The 17578-nt window shown below is 45.4% G+C and overlaps 1 protein-coding gene across 1 annotated transcript in view; it reads left to right on the top strand.

The window, feature by feature from the left end:
- The first annotated feature begins 89 nt into the window (after positions 1-89).
- The window catches only part of PRR11 (proline rich 11), a 51062-nt gene continuing 33573 nt past the window's right edge, over positions 90-17578 (top strand). The window contains exon 1 of the mRNA XM_069757338.1: positions 90-226. The gene's annotated coding sequence lies outside the window, so the exon portion shown is untranslated. The remainder of the gene's footprint in view (positions 227-17578) is intronic.

Below are 17578 nucleotides of genomic sequence, written 5' to 3'. Positions count from 1 at the left end.
ACCTCCCATTTTCCGTACAAAGGCCTCAGGTGGAGCGGAGCGACCTGTGATTGGTCACATAGCTAGGGAGCTAACGGATAGGGGCGGGGACGGGTGTTCCCGAATGCAGTGATTGGCTACAGAGCGTTGAGTTGTAAGTTTGAATATAGAAGAAGTGCAGTCTGTGCAGACGGTCAGTGGCTGGTGTGGCTGCACCGGAGGACGGCGGGCTCTCAGCTGAAGCACGGTGAGAGCCATTACCTGCAGCAACTCTGACAGAACTCGCCTGGCATTCGTCACTGCGGGCTGGGTGCCACCATGCGGTCCGTGCTCCACAGGCTGCCTAACTATAGTGTGTCTGTGCCACATGAATGGGTGTACTGGTAGGGTTCACTAGAAAGCAAATAAGCGCCATATCCTCCATGTAATATTACATTACTGTGCCCACCCTGATCCCTACCTACCCTCCATGTAATATTACTGTGCCCGCCCTGATCCCTACCTACCCTCTGTAATATTACATTACTGTCAGTGCCCTGATCCCTACCTACCCTCCATGTAATATTACTGTGTGCGCCCTGATCCCTACCTACCCTCCATGTAATATTACTGTGCCCGCCCTGATCCCTACCTACCCTCTGTAATATTACATTACTGTCAGTGCCCTGATCCCTACCTACCCTCCATGTAATATTACTGTGTGCGCCCTGATCCCTACCTACCCTCCATGTAATATTACTGTGCCCGCCCTGATCCCTACCTACCCTCCATGTAATATCACATTACTGTAAGCGCCCTGATCCCTACCTACCCTCCATGGAATCTCACATTACTGTAAGCGCCCTGATCCCTACCTACCCTCCATGTAATATTACTTTGTCTGCCCTGATCCCTATATACCCTCTATGTAATATTACATTACTGTGTGCATCCTGATCCCTACCTACCCTCCATGTAATATTACATTACTGTGTGCATCCTGATCCCTACCTACCCTCCATGTAATATTACATTACTGTAAGCGCCCTGATCCCTACATACCCTCCATGTAATATTACATTACTGTGTGCACCCTGATCCCTACCTACCCTCCATGTAATATTACATTACTGTGTGCACCCTGATCCCTACCTACCCTCCATGTAATATTACATTACTGTGTGCATCCTGATCCCTACCTACCCTCCATGTAATATTACATTACTGTAAGCGCCCTGATCCCTACATACCCTCCATGTAATATTACATTACTGTGTGCACCCTGATCCCTACCTACCCTCCATGTAATATTACATTACTGTGTGCACCCTGATACCTACCTACCCTCCATGTAATATTACATTACTGTAAGGGTATGTGCACACGTCAGGATTTCTTGCAGAAATTTTCCTGCCAAAAACCGGACATTTCTGCCAGAAATCCGCATGCGTTTTTTTTGCGTTTTTTCATGCGTTTGACGCGTTTTGGGTGCGTTTTTCCCAAATGCATAGAATAGCAGGGAAAACGCTGAAAATCCGCAAAATTAATGAACATGCTGCTTTTTTTACCGCGATGCGTTTTTTTCGCGGAAAAAAACGTATCATGTGCACAAAACATGCAGAATGCATTCTAAATGATAGGATGCATGATGTATGTGTTTCTAATGAATTTCTATAGCGATTTTTATCGCGAAAAAACCTGAACATGTGCACATAGCCTCAGCGCCCTGATCCCTACATACCCTCCATGTAATATTACATTACTGTGTGCGCCCTGATCCCTACCTACCCTCCATGTAATATTACATTACTGTGTGCGCCCTGATCCCTACCTACCCTCCATGTAATATTACATTACTGTGTGCGCCCTGATACCTACCTACCCTCCATGTAATATTACATTACTGTAAGGGTATGTGCACACGTCAGGATTTCTTGCAGAAATTTTCCTGACAAAAACCAGACATTTCTGCCAGAAATCCGCATGCGTTTTTTTTTGCGTTTTTTCATGCGTTTTTGACGCGTTTTGGGTGCGTTTTTCCCAAATGCATAGAATAGCGGGGAAAACGCTGAAAATCCGCAAAATTAATGAACATGCTGCTTTTTTTACCGCGATGCGGTTTTTTCGTATCATGTGCACAAATCATGCAGAATGCATTCTAAATGATAGGATGCATAATATGTGTTTCTAATGAGTTTTTATCGCGAAAAAACCTGAACACGTGCACATAGCCTCAGCGCCCTGATCCCTACATACCCTCCATGTAATATTACATTACTGTGTGCGCCCTGATCCCTACCTACCCTCCATGTAATATTACATTACTGTGTGCGTCCTGATCTCTACATACCCTCCATGTAATATTACATTACTGTGTGCGTCCTGATCCCTACCTACCCTCCATGTAACATTACATTATAAGCGCCCTGATCCCTATCCTCCATGTATAATTATTATGATGCATGTAAGGGTGCTGATTCCTATCCTACATGTATAATGTCCTTCAAACATCACATCCATGCTCTCGCCACCTCGTGCTGCTTCCAATTCAAAAATATCTCCAGGATCCGTCTTTTCCTCAACTCTGAATCTACTAAAATGTTAGTGCATGCCCTCATCATCTCCCGCCTTGACTACTGCTACATCCTCCACTGTGGCCTCCCTGCTAACACTCTTGCACCTCTCCAGTCCATCCTTAACTTTGCTGTCGAACAAATCCACCTCTCTCCTCGCTACTCTTCTGTTTCTCCGCTATACAAATCACTTCAATTTCTCCCAATTCCCCCAACGTATCCAGTTCAGATTACTAACATCGACCTACAAAGCCATCCATAACCTGTGTCCTCCATATATCTCTGAACTAATCTCCCGATATCTTCCCTCACGTGATCTCCGGTCCTCCCAAGACCTCCTTCTCTCCTCCACACTTATTCGCTCCTCACTCAATCGCCTCCAAGACTTCTCCCGAATATCCCCCATCCTCTGGGATTTTGTACCCCAACATGTCCGACTATCAACCACGTTTGGATTCTTCAGACGGAACCTGAAAACCCATCTCTTCAGGAAAGCCTACAACCTGCACTGACCCCGCTACCTCCTCACCACTACAAGATCTGCTGCAACTCCCCAACCGACTGTCTCCTTCCCCATTATGTGGTAGACTGTATGCCCGCGAACACGGGGCCTTCTCCCCTGTGTACCAGTCTGTCATTGTTAGTTTGTTCTCTGTAATTTATATTTGTATTTTTTATGTAACCCTTCTAATGTACTGCATCATGGTGCTCTAAAAATAAATATTCATAATTATCATTATGATGCATATAAGTCCCCCAATCACTATCATACAAGTATAATTACACGGGTCTACAAAAATAATGTCAGCTGCCAAGGTTTTTTAATAGATTTAGGGTATTTTGAGGGTGCGGAATAATAAAAAAAAACAACCCACAAACATTACGTTTGCAGAATTGGTTCTAGTTTTGAAGAGAATTAATTGAATAAAATAATGCATTCCCCCAATGCGACTTGTGTGGTAACTAATGCAATAACTTTTGACTCTATCAGTGTCTTAGGTAATGAAATATCCCATAAAATTATTTTACATTTCAATTTGTAGGCTTACAATGCTATAAAAGCGACTCTATAGTAATTATTGTAATTAATTATGTATTAAATATTTCAGAAACTAGAACCAGTCACATTCTTAATCAGCACCATAAACTTAATATAAAACTGTTCAGACATCTTTATCACTAAAATCACTATACCAATGTTATCATTCTGATGCGTGTTGGTGGCCTGATCACTATCATACATGTAATGTCCTCATGGAAGGAGCTGGCCTACTTTCTAACAAATGCACCTTCAACCCAATCCCACCTCTACCTTCCCTTCTTTTGAAGCTCACTTGGTACGTATCCACTCTCCCTCTAAGTGGCCTTCATATGCTGACTCTGGCACTGCCACTGCACTTATCGATCATTTTTCTGCCTAGCTTCTAAACTTTCTACTGACAATGCTACCGTCATCATGGGTGACCTCAACATCCCTATTGGCACGCACCTGACAGCAGCCTCTAAACTTGTCTCACACAGTGGTCCACCACAGCAACCCAAGCCTATGAATGACACTAGACCTCATCGTCACCTGCCTCTGTTATCTATCTCCTCTCACAACATCACCTCTCCCCCATCTGACCACCTTACTCTTACATTCTTATCTCTGACCTCTTGGCTATAAATAATAATAACTTCTATGTGCAGCTATCTCCCCATTTCGTTACTATATTTAGCTTAATAACTCCTTGAACAATACATTCACATTGATCTTTTCTCCCACCTTTCATATAATACTCTTTGACAAACTTAAAGGGGTTGTCCACTACTTTCCATTAACCACCCAATGTATCCCCCCGGGGCCCCTAATGAATTTTGTAAATACCTTCTGTTGCCGTTTTCGTCTATGAGCGGCGCTATGGCGGCGGCTGAGTCTGGGTCACGTGACCCCCAGGCTGCAGCCGCCGCTAATTTCCGCCGACGTCACGTCAATTTCCAGACTCTGGAAATTGACGTGATGTCAGCAGCAGGCGTGACCAGCCTCCACAGTCAGCGGTCACTCATCAAGAGTGACTAAGCTGTGGGCGGCACTGGGGGCTGCAGGGATGTGCTGGGGTGGGCGGGGCTAGGCAGGGATGTGCACGCTGTGCTGGAATGTGTGGGCGCTGGGGGGGTCTGCGTGGCTGCGCCGGGATGTGCGGGCGCCAGGCAGTGCGGCTGCGCCGGGATGTGCAGGCGCCGGGCGGTACTGGGGTCTGCGGGTGGGTCCGCTGGCCGTGCTGGGGTCAGCTTCGGGCGGGGGGGGAGGGGGGTCATTGGTGTGTGTGTGTGTGTGTGTATCTGCGTGCAGGCATCGTCCGACGGGACTACAAGTTTCATCGGGCTCTGCCTGCTACAGTGACAGTGAGTGACACGTTAGCCAATGATGGGACATTAGTAGTCCCATCATCCGGCTAATGTGTTGAAAGTTAAAAAAAAAAAAACACATATAGTGCATACAACATACATACAGACATACAACATACATACATGCAGACATACACCACACGACGTGTGACATTCGACATGCAACGTGTGACATTCGACATGCAACATGCCACATACAGTACATACATACAGTACATAGAACATAGAGTACATACTCACCATCACTTGTCACTTTGATCCCCGAAGCCATTGTCACCTATAAAAAATAATAAACACTATACTACCTGATCCGCAGAAATCCAATAAAAACGAGTGTCCCACGACGATCTCCCGTGGAGAGCAGCTCATCAGCTGATGTGACCGCTCTCTAGGGGCTCCAGGAATACAATGATCGAAGGTATCCTTCCACAATGTATTCCCCACAATTTATTCCTACGCCCCTGTGAGAAAATAGTCCCTAGTGAGAAAGTTCCCACGCAGCAATTGCCATAAAGTGAGACCAGTGAACTACAGTAACCTCTCAGTGATGCACTGCAAGAGCCATTGTCTCCTGTCATTGTGTCACTGAAGGTCCTATAGAGCAGTGACATTACCCGATGTCACTGTTCTATAGGGGAGATCGTCGTGGGATACTCGATATTAATTGGACTATGGCGGAAAGTGAGTATACGGTTTATTATTTTTAATTTTCCTATCGCCACGACAGCACCCACAACGAGAGAGGGGATCCGCCCACCTTCCGGACAGGAACCTACAGGTTAAAAAGGGGCGGTCCCCCTCGCCCTCCAGTTTGGGTTCCTGTCCGGACGGCGGGAGCCTACAGGTTTCGTTCATCTTACCCGGGTCCGCCACGCCTCTGTGCGGTGTCCGGGGAGAACGGCAGAGTCGGGGGCCCGGAGGCAGCGTCGGGGGAAGTCCTGTGTCCAGCTTCCCCCCTCGTCTGGCAAGGAGCGGTGACGTTCCCGGGGGAAGGCACGCCGCCCTGGGTCGTTCACACGCGCGTGACGCTGCAGGAGCAGGTCGGCGCTTATGACCCGGAAGTAGAGGTAACAACTTCCGGAGGAGACCGGGAGGAGGAGCGCGGGACTTTTGAAAGGAAGCAGCGCTCAGGTGAGTGTGTGTGCGGCAACATGTCTTCGGCAGGAGACACCGAACACCGACAGATAGGAGAGCACAGATCTCATAGCGGTGAACGTGGGCAGCAGGACCCTGGCAACACGACGTCACGTCGCACCTCACCCCCTCAAAAACCGGTACTCTATATTTTGTCAGCAGTGGTGAGTGTAATATGTAAGCCATTGCCTGATACAGCTGTTTTTTCTATACTATGCTTTGTTGTAGGGGAAAAAGGTCTCCAAATCTAAGCATAAGCAGTGTGCTTTATGCACAGAGCCTCTACCTGACACCTATGTAAAGAGATTATGCCAAACATGCATATGCCGTACGTTAGAAGAAGAGGCCCCTCTCCGGGTATCGGATTTGAGGGAGGTAATTAGGGAAGAAATAAAATCATCCCTTAAAACCAGACTGCATGAAAAAAGCAGTGTGGAGTTGGTGTCCGATTCCAGCCCTTCGGTACAAGAGGGCGAATGCTCGGAAAGTTCTTCGGCATCCTCCTCAGATGAGGAGGGAAGGCCTTGCTTTTCCACGGATGGTATGGAGACCTTAATTAAGGCAGTCCGTGCAACTATGGGGGTTGCAGAGAGTAAAGAACCGAAAACAACCCAGGAGATCATGTTCGCAGGGCTGAGCCAGAGAAGTCGGAAAGCTTTCTCAGTGCTGGATTCAGTTAAAGATCTGGTCAGACGGGAGTGGGACAAGCTGGATAAGGGGTTTTTACCTTCAGCCGCAAAAAGAAGGTACCCCTTTGAGGATGACACTTTATCCCAGTGGATGAAGGTTCCGAAAATAGATGCGGCAGTAGCCTCTACTTCGAAAACAGCCTCACTTCCGTTAGAAGATGTAGGGCTCCTCAAGGATCCTTCAGACAGAAAAGCTGACATGCTCCTTAAAAAACTATGGGAGTCATCATCTGGAGCCTTTAAGCCCGCTATCGCAGGCACCTGTACGGCTAGATCAATCATGGTCTGGGTGACTCAGCTGGAGGAACAGCTCAAAGCAAAGGTACCCAGGGATAAATTGTTGAATTCCCTGTCTCAGGTCAGAGAAGGAGCAGCTTATCTAGCGGATGCCTCGATTGATTCTCTGAAATTGGCCGCAAGATCGGCAGGTCTTTCGAATGCAGCCAGACGGGCACTGTGGCTAAAGACCTGGAAGGGGGATGCTCAGGCTAAAGCTAAACTGTGCTCCATTCCATGTAGGGGTGAGTACCTATTCGGCCCGGTGCTGGATGACATCCTTGCAAAGGCAGAAGATAGGAAGAAGGGATTTCCTAAAACGTTTAATCCCACTTTTAGGAACGCCTTCCGAAGACGCATGCCCTTCAGAAGATTCCAGTCAGACCAGCAGGGATATAATCGCGACTGGGAAACATCGGATCAAAAGAAGAAAGGTGGATACTATAAGAACCCTTCATCTTTCTCAAGACGTAGGCGTAATTACAGATAAAACAGATCTACCAGTAGGGTGAAGACTAAAGTTCTTCTCAGATAAATGGAAAAAGATTACTTCGAGTGCCTGGATAATGGGGGTGGTTGAGTCAGGATTAAAATTAGAATTTTTGAGAACTCCCCCAGATCATTTTGTGATAACATCACTGGACACTCCGGCCCAACAGGCCTTAGAATTAGAGATTCAACAATTGCTTACAAAGCGAGTTATTGAAGAAGTACCAAAACATCAGGAGAAGACGGGCTTTTATTCTCCGCTATTCTTAATCTCTAAACCTGATGGATCCTTTAGGACTATCATAAATTTACGTAAATTGAATAAATATCTTCAGTACCACGCTTTTAAGATGGAATCCATTAAATCAACAACTAAGCTTTTGTTTCCTAGGTGCTACATGTTGGTCTTGGATCTAAAAGATGCGTACTACCATCTTCCAGTTTACAGAAATCACCAGCAATTCCTCAGGATGGCAGTATGGGTAAACCATCAGATTAAACATTTCCAATTTTTGGCAATGCCCTTTGGCCTGTCCATGGCACCTAGAGTTTTTACTAAGGTTGTTTCGGAAGTAATGGCCCATATCAGGGAAAAGGAAACCCTTGTGGTGCCCTATCTAGACGATTTTTTGATAGTTGGAAATTCAATTGCTCAGTGTACGTCTAGGGTAAATGCCATAATATCATCCCTACAGGAACTCGGATGGATAATCAACTGGGAAAAGTCAAAACTGGACCCCACAAGACGTCAAATCTTCCTAGGAGTTCTTCTAGACTCAGAAGATCAGTCATCCTTCCTACCAGAAGAGAAGAAGCAGAAGATCATTCAAAGGATCACGGCAGTAAGGAGAGTTACAAACTTAAGTTTAAGAGACGCAATGTCTCTACTAGGATCTTTGACTGCGTGTATAGCGGCGGTGAGATGGGCTCAGGCTCATACCCGAATGCTTCAATACGAAGTTCTTCAAGCAGAAAAAGATCTTCACGGTGCTCTGAGCAGAAAGTTCAAATTATCACCCGCCACTCTTCACGATCTGAGATGGTGGCTCAATCTAGCACATTTGTCAAAAGGAGTTCTCTGGACCATCACTCCGGACAATATAGTTACAACAGATGCCAGTCCGTTCGGTTGGGGAGCCCATATGGGAGACATTCTAACCCAAGGGCGATGGTCGATTCAAGAGTCCCAGAATTCCTCAAATCTAAGAGAGCTTGCTGCAGTCAATCAGGCTCTTCTTTCCTTACTACCATCCCTGAGGAATATGCATGTACAGATACAAACAGACAATATGACTGTGGTAGCCTACATCAATCATCAGGGGGGGACAAGGTCTCGATCCCTGATGACCACTACAGCACAGATATTGTCTCTGGCCGAGAAACACTTACAATCCCTGTCGGCAGTTCATATAAAAGGGGAACTCAATATAGAGGCGGACTATCTCAGTCGCCATTCCCTTCGTCAGGGAGAGTGGTCCCTAAACCAACAGATATTCGATCAGATAGTCAATCTGTGGGGGTTGCCGATAATAGATCTATTTGCTACGAGGAAGAACAGGAAGGTCAGGAGGTTTGCATCTTTACACATAGCAGACCAACCATTCATAGTGGATTCCCTTCGTGTCCGTTGGGACTTCCAGCTGGCATATGCCTTTCCCCCAATGTGTCTGATTCCGATAGTTCTCAGGAAGATCAGGGAGGAAAGAGCCAGAGTGATCTTAATCGCCCCCTTCTGGCCCAGGAGGCCTTGGTTCTCTCTCCTCAGGACAATGTCTGTGACCGATCCCTGGGTGTTGCCAGTGGTTCCGGAACTCCTCTCTCAAGGTCCATTTCATCATCCAAATTTGGAGACTCTTCACTTAACGGCTTGGAACTTGAGAGGGAGCTTCTGAAGGAGAGGGGGTTCTCTAATGCTTTAATAACCACCTTATTGAAAAGTAGGAAGGAGGTCACTACAAAGATCTACACAAAATTTTGGAAAAAATTCCTTATGTTTTATCAGCAACCATTAGGAGATAAGGCTCCGATTTCAGCTATTTTAGAATTCCTTCAGAAGGGCTGGGAATTGGGTTTAGCAGTCAACACTCTAAGAGTTCATGTTTCAGCCTTGGGGGCTCTGTATAACAGTGATATAGCTGGTAATAGATGGGTTGCTAGATTTATTAAGGCATGTCAGCGTTCTAACCCAATCCATATTGTATGAATACCCCCCTTGGGATTTAAATTTGGTGCTTGAGGCATTGACTGAACCTTCTTTCGAGCCATTAGACTCTATTTCGATGAAAAATTTAACCTTAAAAACAGCTCTACTTTTAGCATTAACGTCTGCCAGGAGGGTCAGTGATATACATGCGTTATCAGTAGATCCTCCCTATCTAATAATTCTCCAGGATAAGATTGTCTTAATACCTGATCCCGTACTTGCCAAAAGTAGCAACTAAATTTCATAGAAGTCAGGAGATTTATTTACCATCTTTCTATGAAAATCCAGGTTCAGAAGAGGAGAAAAAATATCATACCCTAGATGTAAAGAGGGCGATATTAGAATACTTGAATAGGACACAAAGCTGGAGACAGAGTAGGGCTCTGTTTGTTTCTTTCCAGAATCAGAAAAAGGGTTCTGGTGTCACAAAGAACTCTATCGCTAGATGGATTAGAGAAGCGATATGTCTTGCCTACTCTGCCAGGGGAGTAACACCACCAGAAGGCATCAGGGCGCACTCCACTCGGGCTATGGCATCATCCTGGGCGGAGAAGGCAGATGTCCCCATTGAAATGATATGTAAGGCGGCAACTTGGTCATCACCTTCCACCTTTTATAAGCACTATCGCCTTGATCTATCTGCTAATTCCAGCTTACAGTTTGGCCGTTCAGTACTTAGTGCTGTGGTCCCTCCCAGTTAAATAGTCTTTGAAAGTCTCTCGTTGTGGGTGCTGTCGTGGCGATAGGAAAACCGGTTTTTACGTACCGGTAATAGGATTTTACAGAGTCCACGACAGCACCCATACATTCCCCCCCGTATTTAGTTACTTATTCCTGCACTCTGTTGGAAGGTGTGCCTTAGAGATCACTCTATAGAGGTGGTGGTATTTAGTAGTGTTTAAGATAATATTGTCATGTACTGATTCATTGGCGGTAACCCTTGTACTCTGGAACACAAACTGGAGGGCGAGGGGGACCGCCCCTTTTTAACCTGTAGGTTCCTGTCCGGAAGGTGGGCGGATCCCCTCTCTCGTTGTGGGTGCTGTCGTGGACTCTGTAAAATCCTATTACCGGTACGTAAAAACCGTTTTTTTTGCAGGCGATCGAGTATGGTAAGTATGGTTAAATTAAGAATATTAAAATACCTTTTTCTGGCGGTGTCTATTTTTTTTTTTTAACCCTTTCACTACTCTAGGATTAATAATGGAGAGGCGTCTTATTGATGCCTTTCCATTATTAACCCGGCTTAATGTCACCTTACAATAGCAAGGTGACATTAACCCCTTATTACCCCATATCCCACCGCTACTCGGGAGTGGGAAGAGAGGGGCTAAGTGCTGGAATTGGCGCATCTTACAGATGCGCCATTTTTGGGGCGGCTGCTGGCTGGTATTTGTAGCCGGGGGGGCCAATATCCATGGCCCCTCTCTGGGCTATGAATATCAGCCCGCAGCTGTCTGCGTAGCCTTTGTGGCTATAGAATATAGGGGGACCCCACATCATTTTTTTTTTGGGGGGGGGGGTCGGGGGGTCCCCCTAGTTTACTAGCCAGTAAAGGCTACGCAGACAGCTGCGGGCTGATATTCATAGCCTAGATAGGGGCCATGGGTATTACCTCCCTTCCCAGGCTACAAATATTGGCCCCGGCCATCAGCTTTCCCCCTCTGGCGCAGAAAATTGCGTGGGAGTCCACGCCATTTTTTTTTTTTTTACTGAAACATTGTTCATTAACCCCTTTCTGCCAGCTGATGGAATAGTACGTCAGCTGGCAGTATCCCCCGCTTTGAGGTGGGCTCCGGCGGTGAGCCCACTTCAAAGCCGCAACATGTCAGCTGTTTTCAATTAAAAAAAAAAAAAAGGATTAACCTGATCGCTAAACGGCGCAGCGAGATAAAAAAATCAAAAGCAAAAATTGTTTTTTTTTTGTTTTTTTTTTGCCGCGACATTGCATTAAAATGCAATAACGGGCGATCAAAAGAACGTATCTGCACAAAAGTGGTATCATTAAAAAAGTTAGCTCGGCGTGAAAAAAATTATCCCTCACCCAACCCGATATCTCAGAAAATATAGACGCTACGGGTATCAGAAAATGGAGCGATTATTTTATTTATTTTTTAGCAAAGTTTGGAATTTTTTTTCACCACTTAGATAAAAAAATAACCTAGACAAGTTTGGTGTCTATTAACTTGCAATCACCTGGAGAATAATTATGGCAGGTCAGTTTTAGGCTGTGTGCACACGTTGCGGATTGGGGTGCAGCATTTTCTGCACAAAATCTGCATCTCCTGGCAGAAAATGCAGCTGCATTTTTAATGCATTTTTGCGCGTTTTGATGCGTTTTTTATGCATTTTTTTTGTGCGGTTTTGATTCAGTTTTTGGTGCAGTTTTGATGTGTTTTTGCGCAGTTTAGAATAATTTTTTGGTGCGTTTTTTGTGCAGTTTTTGCGCGGTTTTGATTCAGTTTTTGGTGCATTTTTGATGCAGTTTTTTGGCGTGTTTGATGCGGTTTTTGTGCGGTTTTGATGTAGTTTTTGGGGCGGTTTTGATTCATTTCTTGGTGCAGTTTTGATGCTTATTTGATGCAGTTTTGGTGCGGTTTTTATGCTTTTTTGTATGCATTTTTGAAAGCTAAATAAAGATGTATTATTGAACAAAAAAAAAAAACATTTGTGATGTCATTATTGTCCAACATCCTCTTTTACATTTGTCCAACCCACACTCCATTACACACAGATAGATAGATAAATAGATATATCTATTGATAGATGTATGGATAGTGTAGGGTGCGCGTCCACTGTCCGGATTACATCCGGATTAGCTGCAGATTGGATGCTGTGTACTTGTAGTCCCATCGGATGATGCGCGTGTGTGTGTGTGTGTGTGTGTGTGTGTGTGCGCGCGCGCGCACACACACACCCTCAAAGAACCCCGCACACACACTGACAGTCCTGCACACTCCCGAACAGTCCCGTACACGCACACACCCGCACACAGTCACCGCCCACACACTTCCTCCCGAACTGCAGCGTTTCTCGGAGCCACATCCGCAGCAAAACTGCAGATCTTTTTTACATCTGCAGTTTTGCTGCGGATGTGCCCGACTCAATGCAAGTCTATGGGTGCAGCTGCAGTTCCGCACAAAAGAAGTGAAATGCTGTGGAAAAAAAAAGCTGCGTTTCGGTGCGGCCTTTTCCGCAGCATGTGCACAACAAGTCTGCGGCTCCCATACTTACATTGGTTGTGCACAACACTGCGGATTTGATGCAATTCCGTGCGGCAAAAAAAGATCTGCAATCAAATCCGCAACGTGTGCACACAGCCTTAGCATTCAGTAAACCTAGCAAAAAAACAAGTGTAGGATTGCACTTTTTTTGCAATTTCATCGCACTTTGAATTTTTTTCACATTTTCTGTTACACGACTTGGTAAAACCAATGATGTTGTTCAAAAGTAGAACTTGTTCCGAAAAAGATAAGCCCTTACATGGCCATATTGACGGAAAAATTATGGCTCTGGAAAGAAGGGGAGCGATAAACGAAAATGAAAAAAGCTCCAGGAGTGAAGGGGTTTAGAAACATGGATATGGACATATCTATGGAAATAAACATAGATCTATCTATCATGGAGTGTGGGTTGGACAAATGTAAAAGAGGAGGTTGGACAAAAATGACATCACAAATCTTTTTGAAGAGAGAGGAGGGAGGGGTTGGGGTGTGTTTTGGAGTGGGTGTGGTAGGTTTGGGCTTAGAGGCCTGTGCAAAGCATCATGGAACTTGTAGTATTAGAGCACAATAACTCAGGAGAAAGGAAGTTGTCGATTAACCCCATGAGAGCTGGATCCAGCACTGAAGATGTGCTGCTACAGCATGATAAAAGGTAATACTGCTAAATTAAACACAGTGGATATTTTCAGTGGCACATAATAGCAATATTTATGAAAAAAAAATGTTAAGTAGTGGACAACTTCTTTAAATCCAACCTCCTTCTCCACTCTTCCACTGAAACTGTTCTAACCAAAATTACTAACAGCCAAAACTGACAGTATTTTATTATCCTCCACCTTAACCTGTTCTGCCTTTAACACAGTTGACCCCTTCCTCTCACTACAGAATCTCTCTCTTCCCTTGTCATTATTATTTATTTATATAACACCATTGATTCCATGGTGCTGTACATGAGAAGGGGTTACATACAAATTACAGATAACACTTACAGTAAGCAAACAAACAATGACGGACTGATGCAGAGGGGAGAGGACCCTGCCCTTGCTGGCTTACATTCTTCAGGATGGTGGGGAAGGAGACAGTAGGTTGAGGGTTGCAGGAGCTCTGGTGTTGGTGAGGCAGTATCTCCGGTAGTGGTGAGGAGGCAGCGGGGTCAGTGCAGGCTGTAGACTTTCCTGAAGAGGTCTGTTTTCAGGTTCTGTCTGAAGGATCCGAATGTGGTTGATAGTCGGACGTGTGGGGGCACAGAATTCCAGAGGATGGGGGATATTCGGGAGAAGTCTTGAAGGAGGTTGGGTGAGGAGTGAATAAGTGTGGAGGAGAGAAGTACCGTAGGTCTTGGGAGGCCCGGAGATTACGTGAGGGAAAATAACAGGAGATTAGTTCAGAGATATATGGAGGAGACAGGTTGTGGATGGCTTTGTAGGTCAGTATTAGTAATTTGAACTGGATACGCTGAGGGAATGGGAGCCAGTGAAGAGATTTGCGGAGGAGTAGCGAGGAGAGAGATGAATTAGTCGGGCAGCAGAGTTAAGGATGGATTTGAGAGGTGCAAGGGTGTTAGCAGGGAGGCCCCAAAAAGGATGTTGCAGTAGTCAAGGCGGGAGATGAGGGCATGCACAAGCATTTTAGTAGATTGACGGTTGATTCTGGAGATATTTTTGAGCTGGATGCGACAGGAGGAGGAAAGAGCTTGGATGTGCGGTTTGAAGGACAGGGCAGAGTCAAGGGTTACTTCAAGGCAGCGGACTTACGGTACGGGGGAAAGCGTGATGTCCTTTACTGCGATAGATAGGTCATCTAAGGAAGATCTATGAGATGGAGGAAAGATGATGAGTTCATATTTGTCCACATTGAGTTTGAGGAAGCGAGAAGAGAAGAAGGAGGATATGGCTGATAGACACTCCGGAATTCTGCACAGCAGGGAGGTGACGTCTGGGCCAGAAAGGTAGATCTGAGTGTCATCAGCATAAAGGTGGTACTGGAATCCATGAGACTTTGAGTTGTCCCAGGCCAAGTATATAGATTGAGAAGAGTAGGGGTCCTAGAACAGAGCCTTGGGGCACTCCAACAGAGATATGGTGGGATGAGGAGGTAGTGTGGGAGTGGGAGACGCTGAATGTGCGGTTGGAAAGGTATGAGGAGATGCAGGATAGGGTGAGGTCTTTGATGCCAAAGGAGGAGAGGAACTAGTAGTAGGAGGCAGTGATCAACTGTGTCAAAAGCAGAGGATAGGTCTAGGTGGAGGAGTACAGTGTATTGTCCTTTAGCTTTGGCTGTAAGTAGGTCATTGGTGATTTTAGTCAGGGCTGTTTCAGTTGAGTTGATGGGAGCGGAAACTTTGTCATCAAAGATCTTGCCCTCTCCTGGATCTCTTCATACTTCACTATCTGCACATTTAGCATTTCCCATTCCTATACTACCTTGTCTCACCCCGCCTTCTGTCGTGTCCCTCAAGGCTCTGTCCTGGGACCTCTACTCTTCTCCTTTTATAGCTTTTGGCCTGAGACAGCACATAACGTTTCAGTATCACTAAGGCCAGGTTCATACTGCGTTAAAGCAGCCCGTTCAATGCATAGTGTTGACGCGCTGCGTTAACGCTATAGCATACAAGCCATCATGTTATGCTATACCGCTAGCGCAGATGATTCATCTGTGCTAGCTGTGACGGAGCCTCAGATGCTGGAGGCTCCGTCACTGAATGACGGCACATCGCTAGCGCATGCCGATTATGGCATCTGTTGGCAATGCGCCCGATAATAGGGGTTGATAGCAGCGTTAACGGACTGCATTATGCCGAGGTGTAACACAGTCCATCTAACGAACTGCCATAACGCAGTGTGACCCCAGCCTTATATGCTGATGACACTCAAACTTGCCTTTTGAACTCAAATGTCACTTTTCAGTTGTCCAGAATCCCAAAGTGTCTATCAGCCATATCCAAAACTGAAATTATAATCTTTTCACCATTTCACTTAACCCCACCACCAGATCTATCTAGTTCCCACGAGGCCTCCTTCTTTACTCCGCTCTTGTACGTTGCTCACCCAACCGTTTTCAAGATTTTTTTGCAAGCATCCACTTCCTCTGGAATTCGGTGCTTCAGCACGTACAATTATCCCCATATTTGGGACCTTCAGACATAACCTGAAAACACAACTTTGTGAATGCCAACAACCTACCATAACCCCACTTTCACTTCACTACCACCTTCCCACCTATTATCTCGTTCCCCGTTACCCTGTAGGTTGTAAGCCCATGAGGGCAGGATCCTTTCTGTTATGAAAGGCAATTCAGAATCACAATGGACATGGAGGTCAGAGCACATACAGTGAACTGACAATAACCCAAAATAATAGAACGAGCTCTGAGACGTGGGAACTCTGCAGACCGCAATCCCTAAGCCTATCAAACCACACTAAAGGTAGCCGTGGAGCGCTCCTGACCAGAACCTAGGCGCCTCGTCACAGCCTGAGAAACTAGCTAATCCTGAAGATAGAAAAATAAGCCTACCTTGCCTCAGAGAAATTCCCCAAAGGAAAAGGCAGCCCCCCACATATAATGACTGTGAGTAAGATGAAAACACAAACATAGAGATGAAACAGATTTAGCAAAGTGAGGCCCGACTAGCTGAACAGAACGAGGATAGGGAAGAACTTTGCGGTCAGCACAAAAACCTATAAAAAACCACGCAGAGGGGACAAAAAGACCCTCCGCACCGACTAACGGTACGGAGGTGGTCCCTCTGCGTCTCAGAGCTTCCAGCAGGCGAGAAAAACCAATAAAGCAAGCTGGACAGAAAAATAGCAACAAAATAACATAAGCAAAACTTAGCTTTGCAGAGCAGCAGGCCACAGGAATGATCCAGGGAAAAAACAAGTCCCACACTGAAACATTGACAGGAAGCATAGATCAAAGCATCAGGTGGAGTTAAGTAGAGAAGAAGCTAACGAACTCACCAGATCACCCGAGGGAGGAAACTCAGAAGCTGCAGTACCACTTTCCTCCACAAACGGAAGATCCCAGAGAGAATCAGCCGAAGTACCACTTGTGACCACAGGAGTGAACTCTGCCACAGAATTCACAACACCTTTCCCCCGCTGTACCAGCCTCACTGTTAGATCATTGTAATTTATATATGTACAGTAGGGAAAATAAGTATTTGATACCCTTTTGATTTTGCAAGTTTTCCCACCTACAAAGAATGGAGAGGTCTGTAATTTTTATTGTAGGTACACTTCCACTGTGAAAGACAGAATCTTAAAAAAAACAAAAACAGAAAATCAGACTGTATGATTATTACATAATTAATTTGCATTTTATTGCATGAAATAAGTATTTGATACTATAGTAAAACAGAACTTAACCCCTTCATGACCCAGCCTATTTTGACCTTAAAGACCTTGCCGTTTTTTGCAATTCTGACCAGTGTCCCTTTATGAGGTAATAACTCAGGAACGCTTCAACGGATCCTAGCGGTTCTGAGATTGTTTTTTCGTGACATATTGGGCTTCATGTTAGTGGTAAATTTAGGTCAATAAATTCTGCGTTTATTTGTGATAAAAATGGAAATTTGGCGAAAATTTTGAAAATTTCGCAATTTTCACATTTTGAATTTTTATTCTGTTAAACCAGAGAGATATG

This window comes from Ranitomeya imitator, chromosome 3 (genome assembly GCF_032444005.1).
Source record: "Ranitomeya imitator isolate aRanImi1 chromosome 3, aRanImi1.pri, whole genome shotgun sequence".
Lineage (NCBI taxonomy): Eukaryota > Metazoa > Chordata > Amphibia > Anura > Dendrobatidae > Ranitomeya > Ranitomeya imitator.
Note: the sequence above shows the minus strand (reverse complement) of the source record. Positions and strands in the feature narration are given on the sequence as shown.